Source organism: Sylvia atricapilla, chromosome 3 (assembly GCF_009819655.1).
Source record: "Sylvia atricapilla isolate bSylAtr1 chromosome 3, bSylAtr1.pri, whole genome shotgun sequence".
Lineage (NCBI taxonomy): Eukaryota > Metazoa > Chordata > Aves > Passeriformes > Sylviidae > Sylvia > Sylvia atricapilla.
This window is the reverse complement of record NC_089142.1, coordinates 48425107-48444590: the sequence shown is the minus strand read 5'-3', so window position 1 is coordinate 48444590 and position 19484 is coordinate 48425107. Positions and strand designations below refer to the sequence as shown.

The following is a 19484-nucleotide window of genomic DNA, read 5'->3' as shown; positions in this document are numbered from 1 at the left end:
CCGGGCCCAGCTGCGTATTGGGCTTGTGGGCCAGGCCACGGCCGGTCCCGGTACCAGGGGCAGCAGGGGAGGAGAAGAGCCCCAGCTATTGACACCTAGCGAGTTTCAGACTCGCTCTGGCTGGCTGCTCACTCCCTGGCCTGGGCAGGATTTTACTCTTTCCTACCAGCAGACATCACTTTCAAAGCTCTGGCCCTTCCCGGAGTGAGAACTGACAAAGTGATTGAATTATGCGGAGACACAGCATGGAACTGAAGGCAGTGAAGAGAGGATGAAAATACTGTTAGGATAAAGGAGGAGTGGGCTAATTTGGCCGGACTTCTCTAGTACGCTACGGAGGATGGACTATTTTCCTGTAACACATGAATGCTGTCTGAGGGGATGTAAGGCTCTAGTTCAAAGTGGTATGAAGCCCTTTGTTCCTAGGGAAAAGGAGATCTCTAGTTTTTGAGATGAAGATGATTTTGGAGATGGAGGAGGAGAATATTAATTTTATACTAGAAGAGGCATCTTTAAACAGTATCCTTAATAAGCAGATATGGTCCATATGCAGTGTTGGGAAAGCTGCTGTTGGGAAGGACTTCACAAAGGCAGGTTCCTTAGTGGCTACCTTTGTGAAAGTTAAGACCCACAGGAGAACTGTTCTATGTTCTCAGTGGGAAATCTCTATGGAAATTCTGAGAACACCTCCTCTCCTAAAAGAACTGATGACAGATTATTTTTAGATGGTGAAACTGACTGAAAATTACAGATTTTGTCTCTATATGTTGTATATGGGAAAGTGAATTGTTGAGGGGGGCGGGGGAGGAGAGTGCTTTGAAAGGTTTCATTTTAATTCTCTTTTCTTCACCCCCTTTTTGGTGTGTATAAATAAATCTATTTGTTTTTTCTTTATGATGAGCCTGTTTTGCCTTCTCCCTCATAATCTTATCTCACATCAGAAAAATATTTAGACCACTACACCACATTTAGCAGACAGAATTCGGCAAAAATGAAACCACAAGTGGCAACACGTATGTCTAACAATATGTTAGAACCAGTAACAAGTTTAGCTGCCTGCGAAAAACGAGGTTCACTTTCTTAGTAAAATTTACAAGTTAAAAAAAAAAAAAAAAAAAAAAAAAAGAGGCAATTAGCAGACAGACAAGCAAAAATAGTTAATGGCCGGGTACTTGGTGTGCAGCCAGAAAGCACACCTGCTAAGGAAGAGGCTCTCTCCTTAGATGTACCAGCTTGTTGAATATTCATATGACTTTCCTTTTCTTCTTCTGAGTTTATCTCTCAGAAGATTTTCAGGTCCTTTTTTAGGTGAGGGCACTCATGCTGGTAATGTCCCTCCTTCCTACAAAAGAAACATGCATTTTCAGGGTGCTCCTGGAATTTTGTTTATACCGGGGCTCTGTTTTTCTCTTTTTCCCTGTCTCTAAGACCTGAATATCTAGGAGTGGTACCTGGGAGCTTCAGATTTTTTTTGGAAGTTTCCTTCTCGTTTAGTGGCTACTATAATTTTTGCTTTCACCTTGGCTTTTTCTTCATCTCTTTGGACACAGACCTTTTGAGCCTCCTTTAATAAATCATTTAGTGATCTATCATGACAGTCTTTCATTTTTTCCAGCTTTTTTTAATATCTGGCCAGGCATGAGTAGCAAAATTAGCTCTTAATAAAGCCTGTCTGGTGGTAGTCTCAGGATCTATTCCGGAATATTTTTTCATATTTCCCATAAGTTTTTTTAGCCATTCTGTTGGAGTCTTTTCTTTTCCTTGTTGTCCTTCAAAGGTCTTTTTTGACATTTTGCCCTTGGGGTGCTGCCTCTTTTATTCCTTTGATTATCAAATTACAATAATCATTCATATGATTATTCTTTGCCCTGCGTCTTTTTTTTTTATTTCAAATCAGGAGGTGCTATTTATATTTTCTGATCTCCTGGTGCCTCCTGTGAGTTTTCCCTTTCCCAAATTCTTATTCCAGAAATTCTGATCATATGCCTTTCTTCCTGAGAAAAAATAATCTTTGTCACTGATTGCAACTCCTCCCAAGTAAAAATGTTTGGACCTAAACTAATTGCTCAGCTGTACCTATGGAATCCTCTAATAATTCCACAGGATTTTTTCTTTTTTTCGTTTTTTTTTCTTTTTTGAGTTTCTGACTTCTGATGAAGTCAAAGGGGTGCTTGCAAATCCTGTACCTCCACCTCCCATTGGAACTTCTTGTAATGGGAATAAATTAATCTCTTTATCCCACCCAGCTTTTCTGTTCTTTAGCCTACTTTTTAACTGCGCCTCCTGTGTGTTGGTATGGTATTTCTCCCCTAAGAAGAGAATTTGCCTGAACTGCAGGAGCTGTTGCTAGCAAGGGAGCAGTGGCAAAGGGAGGGGTTGATGGGATTATCAGAGAATGAGGGGTGGAGGCAGAGGTTCAGGCAAAACTGAGTCCTCCAGGAATGAGGGGGGCGGGTAGGCAGGGAATGCTGCTGAACAGCCAAAGGGATGGAGTCTTCCGGCAGAAACCAAACCGGGGCACGGACTGTCTGCACTTGGTCCTTGCCAGCTGCTCCCAGCACAGCCGATGCCGGCATGGACAGAGACCAGGGCAGGGATGGCCGGAGGCGCCATGGGGGAAGTGGCCGGGGCGGCCGAAGCAGCCGCGGCTGAGACGGGCGAGATCTCCGCTAGAGCCGGCGGAGCTGCCGCGGGCCCCGCAGCCAGGGCTGGGGACAGGGGATCACCCGGCACGCCCGGCGGAGCGATCGCAGGCCACGGGGCCGGCACTGGCCCCACAGACAGCAGGAGGCAGGAGGATCAGGGCAGGTGCGGGCAGAGCCGCCGGTGTCGCGGCACAGCTGATAGAGGCGGCGGTGCGGCCACGAACGGCGGGGGAGAAGCTGGCACAGGGGCTAGGGCAGGGGGGATGGCTGCGAACAGTGAGGGAGAAGCCGGCACAGGGGCTAGGGCAGGGGGGACAGCTGGCGGGAGAGGGGGAGCGATATTTCTACGGGATCCCAGCCCTTTTCTTTCTTTTTCTCTTCTCACTCTGTCTCTGGGGTTTCTGATATTTTAAAAACTCTTATCCCCATAGGTTCTGTGTATCCTATCCAGCATGCAACACTTCTTTTTTTCTTCCGGAAATTTCTTCTTTTGAATAGACAAACCTGTTTAAATACTGACAAATTCACACTTCAGAAAAGCCATATCTAAGCCAATAAACGTGGACAGATCTTATTTCCTTTTTTGCCTATTCTATCATACAATACTGGATCATCTTACTTTGTCCTTTTTTCTTGTACAAGGATCAATATCCCAGTTAGTTAGCGTAACTCCCAAAGAGCTATCTCGGGGTATCGCTACTGGCACTCTTTTATTCCCTTTTTTCCCTGAACACAACTTACTAGTTTTCTGTCCCATTTCTCAGGATTTTATCTATTTGTCCCTGGCCTCTTTTTCCCACTTTCCCTAACAAGCTGAAAAACACCTTCCCCCTTGCCCCTGCCCAAGGCACAGAAAACTGTTTCTCTCAACAATACAATACAATACACCTCCTTCCAGGAAATAAAAATTTTAAAATCAACGATCTATATCACATATACATTCATTCATCCTCACTTAGCCAATTTATTTCTTCAATATGCTTTTCTCACTCTCTCCCCACTCACAACCGGACAACACAAAAAATGGTACCTTCTATCTTTAAAATTATTTGTTAATATTTACCCATAGGTATTTGGCCAATCCAAGATGCTCTTGGATCATCACACTTTTAAGCCTCTAGTGTTTCTTACTCTCAACCTGGCAGCTTTTTAAAGCCCAGGTGCTCTTGAGCTTTACACATCCGAGATTTTAGTGGTTTTTCTTCCTCAATTTGGCGAAATATTAGGGGCCCCTTTCCCTCCTTTTTATCCCATTTCCCAGTGGATTGTACTGGAAAACCCTAAGCTACCTTCCTTCAAATAGAGGTCCAAACCTTTCCTGGAACCCTGTCCCAACCATCCACGGGAGGTCTCTCTCACTCCTTTTATCTTTTGCCTTGTCTCTTTACTATTTTTCTTGTGAAAGAACAGAAATGCAGCTTGGGAGACTATTAAATCACTTCACTGGTCTGGAGAAACGCAGCTAGCAGCATCTCACATTCTTGCAAACTCCTCCACCCCGTATCTGCTCCCTCGAAAAAATGCTCACAACCCTTCTTTTCTTTTCCTGGGTCTTAGTGCATAAGGTTTTTACAGAGCTGAATCCTGGTCTCTTAGGGAGCCTTTTCTTCCCTTTTTTCTTTTTACTTTACCGTCTCCTTTCTTCTCCTCTGGGTATTTGACCTGCAAACCTCCCCAACACATGTCAAGAGAAGTAAAGCAAGACTCCCAAAATTGGCAGGGTGTGCACCCCCCTTCTGGGTCCCCCTGGGGTCTTGGAGGCAAGGTGTATATCCAGGATGAGCCACCAGTTATGAAAAATGAGGTTCACTTTTTTAGTAAGATTTGTAAGTTTATTTAAAAAAAAAATTAGCAAACATACAAGCAAAAATAGTTAATGGTCGAGTGCCTGGTATGCAGCCAGAAAGCACACCTGCTAACAAAGAGGCTTGCTCCTTAGAAGTACCAGCTTGTTGTATAATCATAAATTCACATGCATGATTCAAACAATTCCTCTTGAGTTTGAATGCCGCTGTTCAGTTTCAACTCTCCCACTACTGTTTTATCTTGTAGATCCATCTGTGAGTGGCACCATTCTGTCAGATAGCATGAGTTCAATAAATTCCTCTCCTGGAGCTCTGATCATGCAATCTTCATTTGGATAAGGCAATTCAGGAATGTGGGGGGAATTTTCTCATCCTCCAGTTTAGATGTTATATGAACAGAAGCAGTCTTTATTATCATGCTATAGCATAAGTAATATATATATTCATCACACTACTTATTTCTAAGTTTCATTAATAGCAGAAATAAAAGAATTTATATTAATACAGTAAAGGTTTTTTCAATATTTTCCATTTCAAATTTTTTTCAATATTTTTCAATATTTTATGTAGGTTATTAATTTTAATATTCACAAAAAGCCAATAACCTAATGTGTGCTTATAACACTGCCCTTTAAAAAAAATTATAATTACTTTTTTTTTTTTTTGCTGGTTAGGGCCAGCTGGTTGAGATGAACATGTGGTTGAGATGGATCACAATAAAGGCTGTTTATTGGCAATGGCCATTTTTACTTCTTTCAGCAACACTTACAAAATATTATTACTATTACTATTACTATTACTATTACCATTACTATTACACTTATCCTGAAAATGAGTAACTTACACTGTCCTCATCTTATTACAGAATTACAGAACTGCTAGAGTTCGAAGGGAGCTCTGAAGGTCATCTAGTCCAACACCTCTGACAAGGTAGAGTCACCTAGAGCAGGTGATACAGGAACACATACAGATGGGTCTGGATTGTTTCCAGAGATGGAGACTCCACCACCTCCCTGGGCAGCCTGAGCCAGTGCTCTGCCACCTTCAATGTAAAGAATTTCTTCTCATGTTGGGCTGAAACTTCTTGTACTTTATATTGTGGCCATTTCTCCTCCTCCTATTCCTGGGCACCACTGAAAAGAGTCTGGTAGCCTCCTCTTGCCACCCACCTTTGAGAGGTGTTCAGGAGATCCTCTCTCAGTCCTCTCTGCCCTGGACTAAACAGGCCCAGCTCCTGCAGCATCTCCTCTATAAGGCATCCTATAGGAGGGATGCTCCAGACCCAAATCACCTCTGTGGCCCTTCTGCTGAGCCCGCTCCAGTATCTCCTCGTCTTTCTTGACCTGAGGAGCCCAGAACAGGGCACAGCACTTCAGATGTGACCTCAGCAGGGCTGAGAAGAGGAGGAGGATCACCTTGACCTGCTGGCCACACTCTTCCCAGTGCACCACAGCACACCACTGGCTCTCCTGGCTACAAGAGCTCTGCTGCCTCATATTCAGCTTCCATCCACCGAGACACCCAGGCCCTTCTCTACAGAGATGCTCTTTCAGAGGTCAGCCCCCAGCCTGCCCTGGTACTGTATAATCACCAAATTTCTTTGGAAGGAAAAGAGCACTGAGCAAGTCAGTGACTGTCATGAATATCTTTTAAAACTTCTTTTCTACATGCAGAATTAAATCTTGTTTTGTATTCATGTGTTATGTTTCTAGTTTATAGTGAGAAAGAAGCTTACATGTTCGTTACATTCAGCGAGTTTAGATAGGCCCTTCCCTTCTTCCTTCCTTGCAAAATGAATGTAACAAATTCACTTCTTGGAATTCCTGTCTGTGTGTCTGAATAATTTCTGATTTAATTGTGTAGAAAGAGAGAATTTCTGGGAGGAGTAAACAAACAGACCACACTGAACAATCTGACTTACATATCTCAAATGCTCTCTTGAACAACAGCATTTCAGATGAAAAGTGAAATTTATTGTCATTCACTCAAAACTTTCTTTTTTGAATATCTTTATTTCTTATAATGAGATGTTCTTTGATAAGAAGATTACTCCTTTCTTATCTGAAGAAAGATAGAAACCGAAGGTTTCTAATGTACTTAAATGTGTGAATGTGTCTAATGTTTGTTAATGTAGAAACTTCACCTACATCACCATGTTAGGCACGAGCCTAATGCCTCAAGACAAAAACTAAATTTTTTAATCAACAACATGCTCTAAGCATCATTGAAAGATTCATTGTAAAGACAGAGCTAATAAACTAAGCTGAATTTCTGACCAAATCTTCCATTCCTTCTTTTGTCTCTTCGATAAGGTTTGATATTGTCATTCCACCTGCTGAGTGCTTTTAAGGTTTTGGTAATAATTTGACATAATACATGCTAAGATCTTTGTGGATGCTGATTATTTTACGCATGATTCTTCTTAATGGACAGCAACAGAAGAAAACTTTCATTTAAATGTACTTAAGCAAAAGGATTAAAATGTATTTAAAAGCAAATCAACTGAGGATTACAGCTTTCACAACTAACAGCTTTCACCTTGCATAGATTTCAGTAAGAGCACAGAATAAGAGCGTTTTTATATCGGTAGGGTTAAAGACTGCCAGCGTTACATAGGATTTGTTTCATTACAATCCTTAAACGTCTGTCTGGGCTTCATCCACAGGTTCTGAGACAATGAGATCCTGACCCTCTTCCTCGAATTTGGCACTGTTGCCTCTCTTGGTGCTCACGTACTTGTGTATCATGCTGTAATACGGCTCTTGAGAATTAAAAGTATACATGGTTGAAATCTTCTGCCAGTCTTCAGTGCTGGGAGTATGAAATGGTGCTGGCTTATTGGCTTCAAAGAAGCTGTTTGTATTTATTTCCGCCAGCTTGGCTGCATGCTCTTTGGCTTTGATCTCAAAGAATTCCTCTTCTTTTTTTGAGTAAATTTCACAGAATCTGAGCTGAAGATAGCTGACCTGTGAGCGACAGTGGCTGACACATGTAGGAAACACTGCCAGAACCATGATGATGGCTATCAGGAACCATCCTGCCAGCTTGGAAAAAGGATACAGAGGTTAATGGTGTTTTTGCATGGCCATATGGGGGAGAATAGAACATAACATTGAAGGAATATGAAAGCTGTAAGCAAAGACACCCTAGAGTGTGTGTAACTGTCTGCTTGCTGCCAAAAGAGGAGATTCCATGTGTGCAATTCAGGCAGACATACACAGCTTCTGCACCCCTCAGCTGATCTTGTCAGATTGAGGATGGATACCAGAAAAAAGAGAAGATGGACAGAAGTTATTTACTCAGTTAGATCCAGCATTCTTAACTTTTAAGGCAAGACACTGACCATCAGTTCCTGCAGTTGTGGTCACATTTATGGTACAGAGGCTGCAGAATCACTCTGTGTGCTTTGTGCTGCAAAACAGAGCTCCCACTGGCTATGTTCTCATGGAGTGTAGCTACTCTCCCTGATGTTTGAGCCTGCAAAAGCAGCTGGGTTTTGCACAACACAGAGGAAAGTTTGTGTCCTGTATGCTTTGTGGGCAGGACACAGATTTGGCTGTTAACTATGGAAATTCATTCTTGTTTTCTACCTGATTTTACCATCCTTAGACAAGTCTCTGAGGTCCCATCAAAACCAGGTGTCCTAGTAGATGCCGGTCCCTCCTCTACCCTGGGGTACTTAGCTGGAAGCTCCAGGCAGAGATCCTGTGATATCAGGATGATATTTCTTCAAATGGAAAAGTACTGAGTGCTCAAGTGGAAGGATTTTGTGTTCTTTTTGTTTCTTAATTTTGTTGAAAGTAGATTGGATATTAAAAATGGTGGTTAGTAATAAAAATGCACACACATTTTTCATATTTTTGTTTGACTGGATGCCTCTTTTAGGTTCCACTGCAATGTCAGTAGTAGTCAGCCTTCCTTAGTTTTGCTCCTTTCTTATCCTATCTAAAATCAGTGGTATAGAGTTTGCCCCTTTCCAGCCTTTTTCTTGGACAAGCATCATGCTAAATATTTAGGACATAGAAACACTGTTTATTTTACTAGGCTTGTGTATTAAACAGGAATTTCCAAAAATTCAATTAATAATAAACAGTTTATAAATTTATAAACACTTTAACAGTCACTTTACCAACTCTCAAGGTTCTTCTGAGAAAAATTGCAAAACTTGATTTTCCTACTGGAGTTAAGACAAAATTCCCACAAATGTAGAAACAGAACTGAAGTGCTGCAAAAGAACCATACAAAAAACAATGCAGAAATCTTTCTGTTTTGATCCTGCAGTTTGCTTTAAGAGGAAGCATCTTTAACAAGATAGATATATATTTTAACTATTCTTGGTAGAATGTAAATGTGAAATTTTTAAGAGGTTCAAGCATTGAGATTTGTAGGCAAAGAAGATGTTCTGATTTCTTTCTCTTTCCAGATGTCTCTTTGCAACCACTGTGTTACAAGGAGACATCAGCTTCACCTCTGTTACTGATCTCAGCTCCTCCTCAACTGGTGCCTATTTACAGCAGTTTGAGGTATTCAGAGACATAAAAGTGGAGAAGGAAAATAACTCACACCAGCTCTACTTAAGAAGAAAACTGATGTGGAAAGTCACGTTCTCTAGGCTGGTTTCCTGCCCATGAGGTTTTGTAAATGACAGTGCTAAACCATTATCATGTAAACATGCAACACAGCAAGTATCATAACAATACATCTATTGCTTTTCTGTTATTGCGTTTTTGCCAATGAATTTTGCTAGCTGTGTTCTTATGGCACATGACATTATGTAACAGAAGAGAGAAGGATTTTTTACAGATCCCAGCAGGTACCACTACACACTGAGCAGCCAAGAATGAAGCTCATAGTATGAGGAGAAGAGCAGTGAGGCTTTACCTGGGACTGTGCATGAAGGCTGAGTCGTTCACTTGATATCTTTGCTGATAATTCCTCATCACAGGGCACTTTGAGCAGCTGGTTTCGGCAGTCAGTTCCATTATCTTTACAGTAGAAGTACGCTATCAGGCTGCTCCCACTGGCTGCACATTCGTAGTAGTTGGCGCCAAGCAGGGCCACTGCTATCCAGGTGAGCGGGGCCACCGAGGCTTTGGCTGTCAGCACCCACATCTGGGAGAAGCTGGCAGAGGTTCCCCTGGGTCTGTGCTGGAGATGCCTCTCTGCAGAGCACTTGCCTGTCAAAAGGCGCCATGTGCTGGGATTCACCGTGAAGCTAAGCAGAAATAGGACGAAGGCAGGTGCTAAGAGGAAGGAAGAACCATACAGCATGTTGTTAGAATTGCAGGGACACTTGAATGCCACAGATGAGAAGATCTGCTCGCTCCCAGCTGTCAGCAGGGACACAGTGCTGCAACCCAGAATTGTCTGGTGGCGGAAGCAGAAATCCACTACCTTTTGTAAGCTTTCCATTTTTCTGCCTCTCCTTACTGTAAGAAGCGCAAAATCTCTCTGAGAAAAGGAGAGAGACAAGTGTCCTGCAGCTCCCTCAGCTTAGAGAGCATTCAGTTTCTGTTGGTGGTGGTGATGAGGCACAGAAACAGCCCTTCATAGAGGAAATAATACTCACTGCACAGTCAAGCAGAGACCACACCAGAAAACCACTCCAGTTATCAAGAGCAAACAATGAAGAAATTTGTCTCTGTAAAAGTAATTTGTGTTTGTCCACACGTGCATTGTAACTAGCAATGGCTTAAACCTCATCATCTCTTCAGTGAGGCACCGGATTCAAAGTATGAATAAAATGTGAGAAAACCACTCAGAACCATATACAGATTTTTATCCTGCCTTGTTTTTAGTGATACAATATGGCTTGTTCTCTTATGAAAGAAAATTCAACTATAATCATGTCAATTTTTCGAGATAACCAATCTATTTTTTATAGTAGCTATGTTGGAAATTATTTAAATATTTTTTTCTTTAAAGTTTATTAAGTGACATATTTATTTGTCTTGGCCAAGGGGAAGAACAGCTGGACCTTGTTGTTTATTTCATCTTTGAACCACTGAGGCTTTGGATCTTGCTGGGCAAGTAGTCCAGATAAGCTAAAAAAAAAAAAAAACAAACCCAAAAAACCCCAAAAAATCCCACCAAAAAAACCCCAAAAAACAAACCACAAAACCAAACCAAAACAATAACCCCCAAAAACCCAACCACCAAAACAAAACAAAACCAACCAAACAAAAACAAAACAAAAAAAACCACAAACAAAACAAGTGATTTGGAGGTCAGGGATTTGAAAGTCACAGGTCCCATTTCAGCTGTTTGGGCGGCTGAGAGAATGGCACAGAGGCTCCAGAGCAGGCAGTGCTGGTTCAGGTGGCTGCAGATGTGCCTTGCTCAGTGCCGAACTGCTGCTGCTGCAGAGGAAGACGTGCTATTAAAGGAAGTGCTTGCCTTGGCCCTTGGTCTGGAGGATCCCTTGTTGTTATGCAGCAGTATAATACAATGACAGAGCAAACAAAAAGCATGCAAACCCAGGAAGAGTCAGTCAAACTGACGGTTAGTTATTGACGATTGATAGAAAGACGAGAAGACTGGTTCAGTGATTAGAATTCAATTTTACTCACGTTTTCCAAAAGCTTATATACCATTTCCGGAAGTTTAATAATTTCCACTACAGTAATTAGGTTAAAAGATCGTCAGACAACTTAGGCAATTTATAAAATCTTTCTCGCAGGGGGTTGATGGAATCTGTCCTCTTCCTGTAAGCCGGTTTCATCTCATCTTCTGTAATCTTCAGAGCTCTGTTTGTTCCTACCATGACATCCTGGTTATCAAATCAGCCACACTAATAAAGTCTGTCTTACTCCCTTTCCCACATCTCCATCTTCTGTATTAACCTTTAATGGCCTTATTAATTAATCTCTGCACACATTGAAGCAAGCAAGATATCATAACTAACATAATTATTATTAAAATATTATTAAAATCATCACATGCATTTGTATCCTAAAAAATCCTTTAGCCAAGGTGTCAAACCCCAGCCACTAAACAGGTTATCTAGCCAAGACCCAGATTCTACTTTTAGTTTAAACGCACTATCCTTTAGATGCTTCATACTTTCATGGATAGATTCTGAGTAATCAGAAAGAATTATAAAACACATGCCATCGAAATCCTCACATCCATGGCCTTGGGCCAGGAGGAGAAAATCAATGGCAGCCCGGTTTTGCAAAGTAGCATGCCTTACTCTGTCAGCATCTGTTAATAAATTTGATAAAGTGGAGCTGGTGGCATTCGTCTGTTTTTCCAGCCAGCAGGCTACCCTATTGAATTATCTTAAGGCCTTTTTTGCAGCCAGTCCTGGCAAAAGCAAAGAGGCCAAATTCATCTGGGTCGCAGACCACAAAGACAATTCATCATCAAAGTATTCATCAAATACATGCAAACTGCGCCTTGTTCTGGGGGATACTTGTGCTGTAAAATCACAGACACATTAGGTGTTAGAACAGACAGTCATCCCAAACTACAGGGACCTCCCTTTATGTGTGAAGGGATTGTTGCCCAGTCCTGATCTCCACAAACTCGGTGGCATTCCCGGTGGCAGCTACAGAGGGCTGTTACTGGACTTAGAAGGGCTGCCAGAAGTGTAATTGTACAAAAAGGTCTGATTCTTATATACAGGATGATAGGGAGAAACATCCCAATCTTTAGACTGATTTTTTTTCCTGTGTAATTAAAATTAACACAAAAATCCATTTTTACAGAACCCAGGAGTTCTAATTCTTGTGGCTCCAAGAATGCTAAAGAAAGGTAAGGAGTCTACTGATCCCATATATTAACAGGATTTGAGCTCTGTACTGTGCTTTTAGTAGCTCCTGTTATTGGCCAGCCCTCTCATAGAAAACTGACTAAACAGATTTAAAATGGATTTTCTGGGAATGTGGTAGCTAAGTATAAGGTATTTTTTTTGGTTGCATTAGCCAGAGTTACCCAAACATTTGTTTTGGGTTGATCAACAGGCTATGTCTGAGCACTAGAAACAATTCTTAGTGAACACCATAATTTTCAGGAAATCATCATTTATCCTTATTCTCAGTAGCAAGAAACCACTGCTCTGGTGTAATTTTCAGTTGTTCAGGTAGACCAAACTTATACCCACACATTACTAGTTGAATTTGTACATTTTTTCTGCTGCATCTCCATGGACCATATTCACAGCGAGTACCTCATCTCTTATGAGATGCACAATACCACAATATCTCACATTCAACACATTTGCATTCCACCCAGGTTTGATGACAAACTAAACAAAAGAAGGAGAGAAGCAGTCCTGTGTCAAGTTCTCACTCAAAGGCTGTAACATTTTTGGTTAGGGTCCATCAAAGAATGATTCAAAAAATTAAAAATATAAAAGGGCTTTCTGCATTCTTCTCAGCAGGGGGGTCATCCCTGGCTCCTGCTTTCCTATTAAGAACTTAAGAGACATTAATCCACCAAACTGTTTTCTTTGCATTTTAGGTTCGTTTTAAAATGTTGCGTGCTTCGATGACCCCTTACAAAATTTGTTTGAATTTTAAACCCTCACTGTGTTAAGAGATTCTTCCCCCACAAAACCAGGGGGACAGACAGTACAAAAGGTTTGACTGTAGCAATTTGCATTAAGTGTCCTCTGCAGGCTTTGACTATTTCCACCCACGCCTGAGAATACCTGAGGCACAGTGTTGCTTGACCAATCACTAGGCCATTGGCTTTTTAAGATAACAATCAGGTCTGCAACTAGTATCAATGAGACCTGTTAAAAATAAGTCTTTGCCTTTCAGAGTCACTTTGCATTGGCATGTGGGATGCTGAGATGTGATACAGTTGTGTCTAGAAAATTTTGGACCCCTGTGGAACCAAACCTGCCTCCCCTCTGTTCAGCTATGGGGGCTGTAGGTAAGGGTACTGCTGGGAAAGGTATGAGTTTGGGCTATATTGCTTCCGGCCAGGACTACACAGGGTGGCTGGCAGATCCAAACCATGGTCTTTATCTCCCCAGCCAGAGTCAATGACTCCTGGCAAAACAAACAGTCCTGTTACGATGTAGATGATCTACCTATAATCAAGGCCTGGAAACCGAGTACTGAGAGTCCATAGATTTCCTGTAGGGAGACAAAAAACGGAGCAATTAGACAACCTCACTGTGATATTGGTTGGTATGTCCAGGCTTGCAGTTCTCAGAGTGACTGCACCTAAGTTGGAAGCAGCCTGGTGGGTGCAGAGCTGACTGGAAGCTCAAGATTGTTCCTGGTTACTGTGTCAGCTGCTGCAGGCTGTAGGATTTGTGTCTGCACTTGTTGCAGTCCCGTGCTGTCAGGTGCTTCTCTGTAAAAGCTCGCCATTCTGATGAAACTTAAAGCGGCATCGATTAGTGAAATAAAGGCAAAGTCTCTGTCCTTAAGGGCTTTCTTTTTTATCCATAACCAACTGTTAGGGGCATCCAAAGGGAATAAGTCCAGATCTTTTTCGGGGCTGCGGTTGAAAGACTCTCCGTCACTGCTAGAGTCTGTGTCTGCATAATTGGTTAGCGTTCAGCGGCTCTGGGGTCACTGGTGAGATTGTAGCCAGGCTACAGGTGGCGTCTGCACTCTGTCCCTGGCTTTTGTCAGGGAGGGAATGCAGATGGGGGATGGGGAACGGGACCATGGAAGATCTGGGTTTAGCACGGCTGCAGGGGCCATCTCTGCGTTAGCCTCACATGTTGCCTCACCTCCCCGTTCTTTTCTAATCGCTCCCATGACTGCTCTCCAAGCAGGAAGCAGAGGAAGCTCTGGCTTGTGGCCAGGCAGTGTAACCAGGTCGTAGAGTTTTACGCCAACTTTGTCCCAGTAGAGAAGAGTAAAAACAGAAGAAGGGGTAGTATCGGGGAACCCATCGTAGGAGCAATTTAAGGTCCCACTTGAGGATGGGGGACCTTTGCTTGCTCAGGAGGTGTAGCATGGTTTCACAGACCTCTCTCTCATCAGACATTCCCTGTCCCATACTTTTAGTTCCCCTGGGACACCCACAGGCGATTGTGGGCCCCAACACAGTTTTCTCACCATCACAATCAGTTCCAGGGGCGTCATCAATTGCCGTCAGTTAGCCGGTCCTTCTCCTTTCATACGGGGCCCCAATTATTGACAATAGATAGCCAGACGAGAAGACTGGTTCAGTAATCAGAATTCGATTTTACTCACGTTTTCCAAAAGCTTATATACCATTTCAGGAAGGTTAGTAATTTCCACTACAGTAATGAGGTTAAAAGATCATCAAACAACTTAGGCAATTTACAAAATCTTTCTTGCAGGGGGTTGATGGAATCTGTCCTCTTCCTGTAAGCAGGTTTCATCCCATCTTCTGTAATCTTCAGAGCTCAGTTTGTTCCTACCATGGCATCCTGGTTATCAAACCAGCAATGCTAATTAAGTCTGTCTTACTCTCTGTCTTGTGCATTCGCACAGTTAGTCTGGCCACATCTCAGCTCCAGCCAATAGCTGAGTGGGGAGAACAGGGACAGGGGAAAGTTGTTTGCAAATGTCCTCACACTCTGTTGTGATTTCAGGGATTTTGATTGCATTTAATACCTTTTGTTTTAACCCATGCAGACTTATTGACATCCAAAATATTGTATAGCAAGATTGCTTAATGTTTAATTGAACCTGACACTATCCAATTTGATGTCCTCAGGATCTGGAAGGGAAAGAGAAAAAAGACTGGATCCTTGGCATGTCCATCAACTCATGGTCTTGTACATCTTCACCACAGTCATCTCTTTCCCAGGCAGGGAAAACCATAATATAGTCACTCATCTCTGATGGATTATTTTGCATACTTTCTTTACCCATGTTGCCACCTGAACTGTTCTCTAGGATTCAGGTGTCATTTTTCACATGAGAGGAAAAAAGAAGTATATCAGATTTCCAGTGCATTAAAGATGAAACCGAATCACAGTTTGCCACAAATGAATACTTTTTGTTTTATATTCTTGTTATATTTGTTTGACATATGTATTTGAGATTTGTTTTATATTCCCTTGAAGTAACTTCTGGATTTTTTTTATTATCCGCGAATCAATATTTTAACAAGATATGCATTATAATAAAAAGGCATTCAGTCCTTCAGCAAAAACTTTGGCAAGCTCAGAGTCTATCCGTGCCTTGCCCGCCCATGCCCAGCTGAGATCGTACCGTGATGTCACTGCCTGGAGAACAGCACTCGCAGGGGACCTGCCACTGGCTGGGCAGATGTGGCACATTTATGGCAGCATCCACCCATAGTGGAAAGAAAGCAAGTGCTCTGTGTAATTGAATAAGTCTACAGTCTTGCAAGTCTTGTTTTTGGTGGGCTGTTTGTTTTTTTAGGTGACTGCAGATGGAGACCAGAGCAAAAAAAAGTCATGCACTTGGCCAGTTGCAGGAAATATTGAGTTGTGCTTATAAATACTGCAGGTGAGGTAGTGAATGATCTGATATGGATGCTAATGATCCCAAAGGAGTATGAGATGACTGAAAGCAGATGAGTGATAACGGTAAAGCCACTTTGTGTGGGGTTGTAAATGTAGCAACATCAAAGAAGAACAGCTCTCTGCTGTGTTTTCCTGGAGCAGCACGTCGCTCTAGGTTTGCATTGCTAGCTGAAGCTGATCACAGAAGAGAGAAGTTTACCTAGCTCTTCAGTCAGTCTGGCTTTTGCTGCTTTTTTTCCTGGGCTAAAATTGGTCTGCAGGATGCTGCTTTCTAAAGTTTCACCTCTGGTTTGCATGCAGCACATTTAAGCAGCAGAGTTTCATTCTTTTGCAGGTTGCTTTCAAGATGTGCCTTGGGGTCACCCCCAGTGTGAGCTGCGTTAGTGCCACAGGGAATGAATTCTCCTTAATCCTGGACAAAAAACAACTAATGGGCTTTGCAAAGAAAGAAAAAGAAAGAAAGAAAGAAAGAAAGAAAGAAAGAAAGAAAGAAAGAAAGAAAGAAAGAAAGAAAGAAAGAAAGAAAGAAAGAAAGAAAGAAAGAAAGAAAGAAAGAAAGAAAGAAAGAAAGAAAGAAAGAAAGAAAGAAAGAAAGAAAGAAAGAAAGAAAGAAAGAAGGAAAGAAAGAAAGAAAGAAAGAAAGAAAGAAAGAAAGAAAGAAAGAAAGAAAGAAAGAAAGAAAGAAAGAAAGAAAGAAAGAAAGAAAGAAAGAAAGAAAGAAAGAAAGAAAGAAAGAAAGAAAGAAAGAAAGAAAGAAAGAAAACATACTTGGAAAATTTCTGACCTGTAGAGCTTCCTCACGGAGATTTGGGCTGCTTTATGTTTCTATCAATATCTTATTTGGCTTGTATCCTATATTTCATGAGACAAAAACCTCAACCTTGCAGTTTTATGTATATCCATCAGTCTCAGAATTATACTGCCTGATACAAGACTACTTAATAAAAGTATTATAGGATTCTGTACATGACTAGGAAATTCTGCGATCACAAAATCCTCAGGTACGCAACTTAAGGTCTGAGAAGAGAGCAACGCACTGGGAAAAAGGGTAATGTGCCATCCAAATTCCAGTGTCTATAAACTTCCTTTGTATTAGCTGAGTTGGGAAAGCTATTTTAAAACAATCTAGATAGCTATTTCCTATGAAACCTGAGAAAGGAGGTCCTCTTGTGGTAAGGGAGAAAACGCTTCGCTATACCGGAAGAGGTTGGATCACTGGGCAATTCTCTGCTGAACTGATCTGACCTGATTCTTTCTAGGTTCACCTAGCGGCAGAAGTTTCCTTCCTCCAGGACAGGCTGAAGGGTGATGCTGTGACAGAAATAGGAATTACATTTTTAAGGAAGCCTGAAGACAGAAAGCACGGAAGGAACAAATGAAAGAAATAGTAGGAGAAACTCTTGCTGAGGGATATTTTGTGCCTTTTGTTTGAGAAGAAGACGGTAAAAATGGCTTTGCTGAGTCAGCTGCACCAGCTACCTGGTAGAAAGGTGATAATAGCTGGGCAGCAAAGAGGAGGGGCAGGGCAGAGCAATGTTAATTGTTGTGACACAGGTATCATGAAAAAGATGCAAATGATCTGCCCTTCCTTCTGACACAGCTAGTCTCTTGGGATTAATGGAAGTTCAATCCCAGTATTCAGTATATATCCCAGTATACCAACTGTTTTTGGGTAAAGTTGATGACCTTTTCACATTTTGCTTGCCACTAATGTTTCAAAGCATGGCTGCTAGAGGCACTGTATTTCCCTGGCTGTGTGTGGTTATCCATAAAGGATTCATCTGCTGGGGTTTCTGTATGCAATGTCTCGCTCCCAGATTTGATGTGTAATGTTTTGCCCTTCCTTGTCCTCCACACGGAACATCCTGCTGTCTTTGAGACCAGAGAGGGATGGGTGTTCACTGATGGCAGGAGCTGGTTGTGTTCTTTGCAGCTCTGCACACCCCACATGCAGTTCTGCTGGCAGTCCTGTTCAGTCCTGTGCACACCCCAGGCTGCAGCACTCTGACAACTGCAGCAGTGCTTGTGTCTCTCCAAGCTATGGGCCTTTTCACATCAGCCTTCTCTCCAAGAGCCCTGAACTTGTGACCAAACTGAACAAAGCATGGTGTATTTAATGTGTAGCCATTGTGGATCTGTATCTGCCTAAGGAAACTTGAATTAAACTTCTGAGATTGCCACACAACTGGTCGTTGGTTGTGAAGTATGATAGGATATGATATAATTCATGCTCAATGTGATATATATGGTATAAAGTCATCATTTGGTGTATGGTAAAAAGTCATTCATGCTTAAGAATTAAAAGTTTCCAGGAGTTGTACCACCTCTGCCAATAACAGGGGAAGAGGCCTAATTGCAATAGAAAGAAGGGTGGCACCAAGAGGAGATGAGGCTTCCATGGCATAAGCTCGGCAAGGTCCCTGTGATCAGCACCTGATATGTATCTTATAGACATCATCAAGGGCGTGCATCCCAACACTAGGTTCTCATCAATTGAATCAAGCTCTCATCCCTCCCTGGAAAATCCTTCAGCAGAACAGGAAAAGAAGCTACATGAATATGCAAGAAGAACAAGAGAGACAAAGAGAATGAAGCAACCCCTGTCCAGCTGAAAAACTGTATAAAACTGGAACCTGCGAAGGCAGAAATCGTGAACAGAGGATGGTTCAGTGGGATAGAGGCTGGATCCAAGGTTCACCCAATATACTGACCCCAGCCTCAGTGCTGATCTTTGCTGGTAGCTTTCTTGGACTTCCATATTTGGATTTTTCAATGAATTTTTTTATTGGTAAAATTGGCTAATCATTTATTACAGTGGTTGTATTTTCTGCTCTTACCTGGCCTTCACCACCAGCTCTTGAACATCTTCCTCTTGGCAGTGGACTTGTTACCACAACATGAGTGAGAAGTAGAGAAGGAGCAGCCTCAGAGAAATCCAAGTTATAGGAAAGCTTCAGAGTTGTTTGGTATAATGCAAGATGTCTGAATAAGGGTTGCACAAAACCCCAGGTCCCAGCACAGCAGCCTACCCACAAAGCCAGCTTTACCACTTCTCACCAAAATGCTTGTTTTCAACTGAAATACCAACAACTAAGTTCAGTGCAGTCCCGAGTTAACTCTGGTTTTATCACTGTGTTTTGTACTTTCTTCTCCTGTTTTCCCCTGAGTCTGTTTACATCTTCATCATGCTAAGTGGGGGCATCTCTTACCTTGGCTTCCTTCTCACCAGACCTGTAGAGTCCCCATGGAAATCTCTCTCCCTTTGTTTGTGTAAATAGTGTGGTAGAGTGTGGCATAGCATAATGGAGCTTTAAGTGAGCAATTCTGTGGGGAACAAAAACTAAACTCCTCCTTACCCAGCCTCGGTGTAAGCCCAACTGCTGTGACCGGCTACCAGGAAGAAGGGGCAACATGTATGTGTAATGTTATCTGTTACAACCAGAAAAAAGTTAAGCTGCTTTTTTAATTTTTTTTTTAAACTTTTTGAATTATTTTTTTTTTTAGAGCTCAAACGTGTAGTGTAATTTGTCTGATTTCACTGCTTGTACCAGAGCCCTCAGTGGGGATTTTGTTGATTATGGCCAGCTGCTTGAGATGGACATG

General features: G+C 42.1%; 1 long non-coding RNA gene and 1 pseudogene across 2 annotated transcripts in view; both read right to left on the bottom strand.

Annotated features, from left to right (window-relative positions):
• Window positions 1-19484, bottom strand: part of LOC136359053 (uncharacterized) — a 945479-nt gene that overhangs the window by 630294 nt on the left and 295701 nt on the right. The window lies entirely within an intron of this gene.
• Window positions 7078-10001, bottom strand: LOC136358414 (calcium homeostasis modulator protein 6-like; annotated as a pseudogene).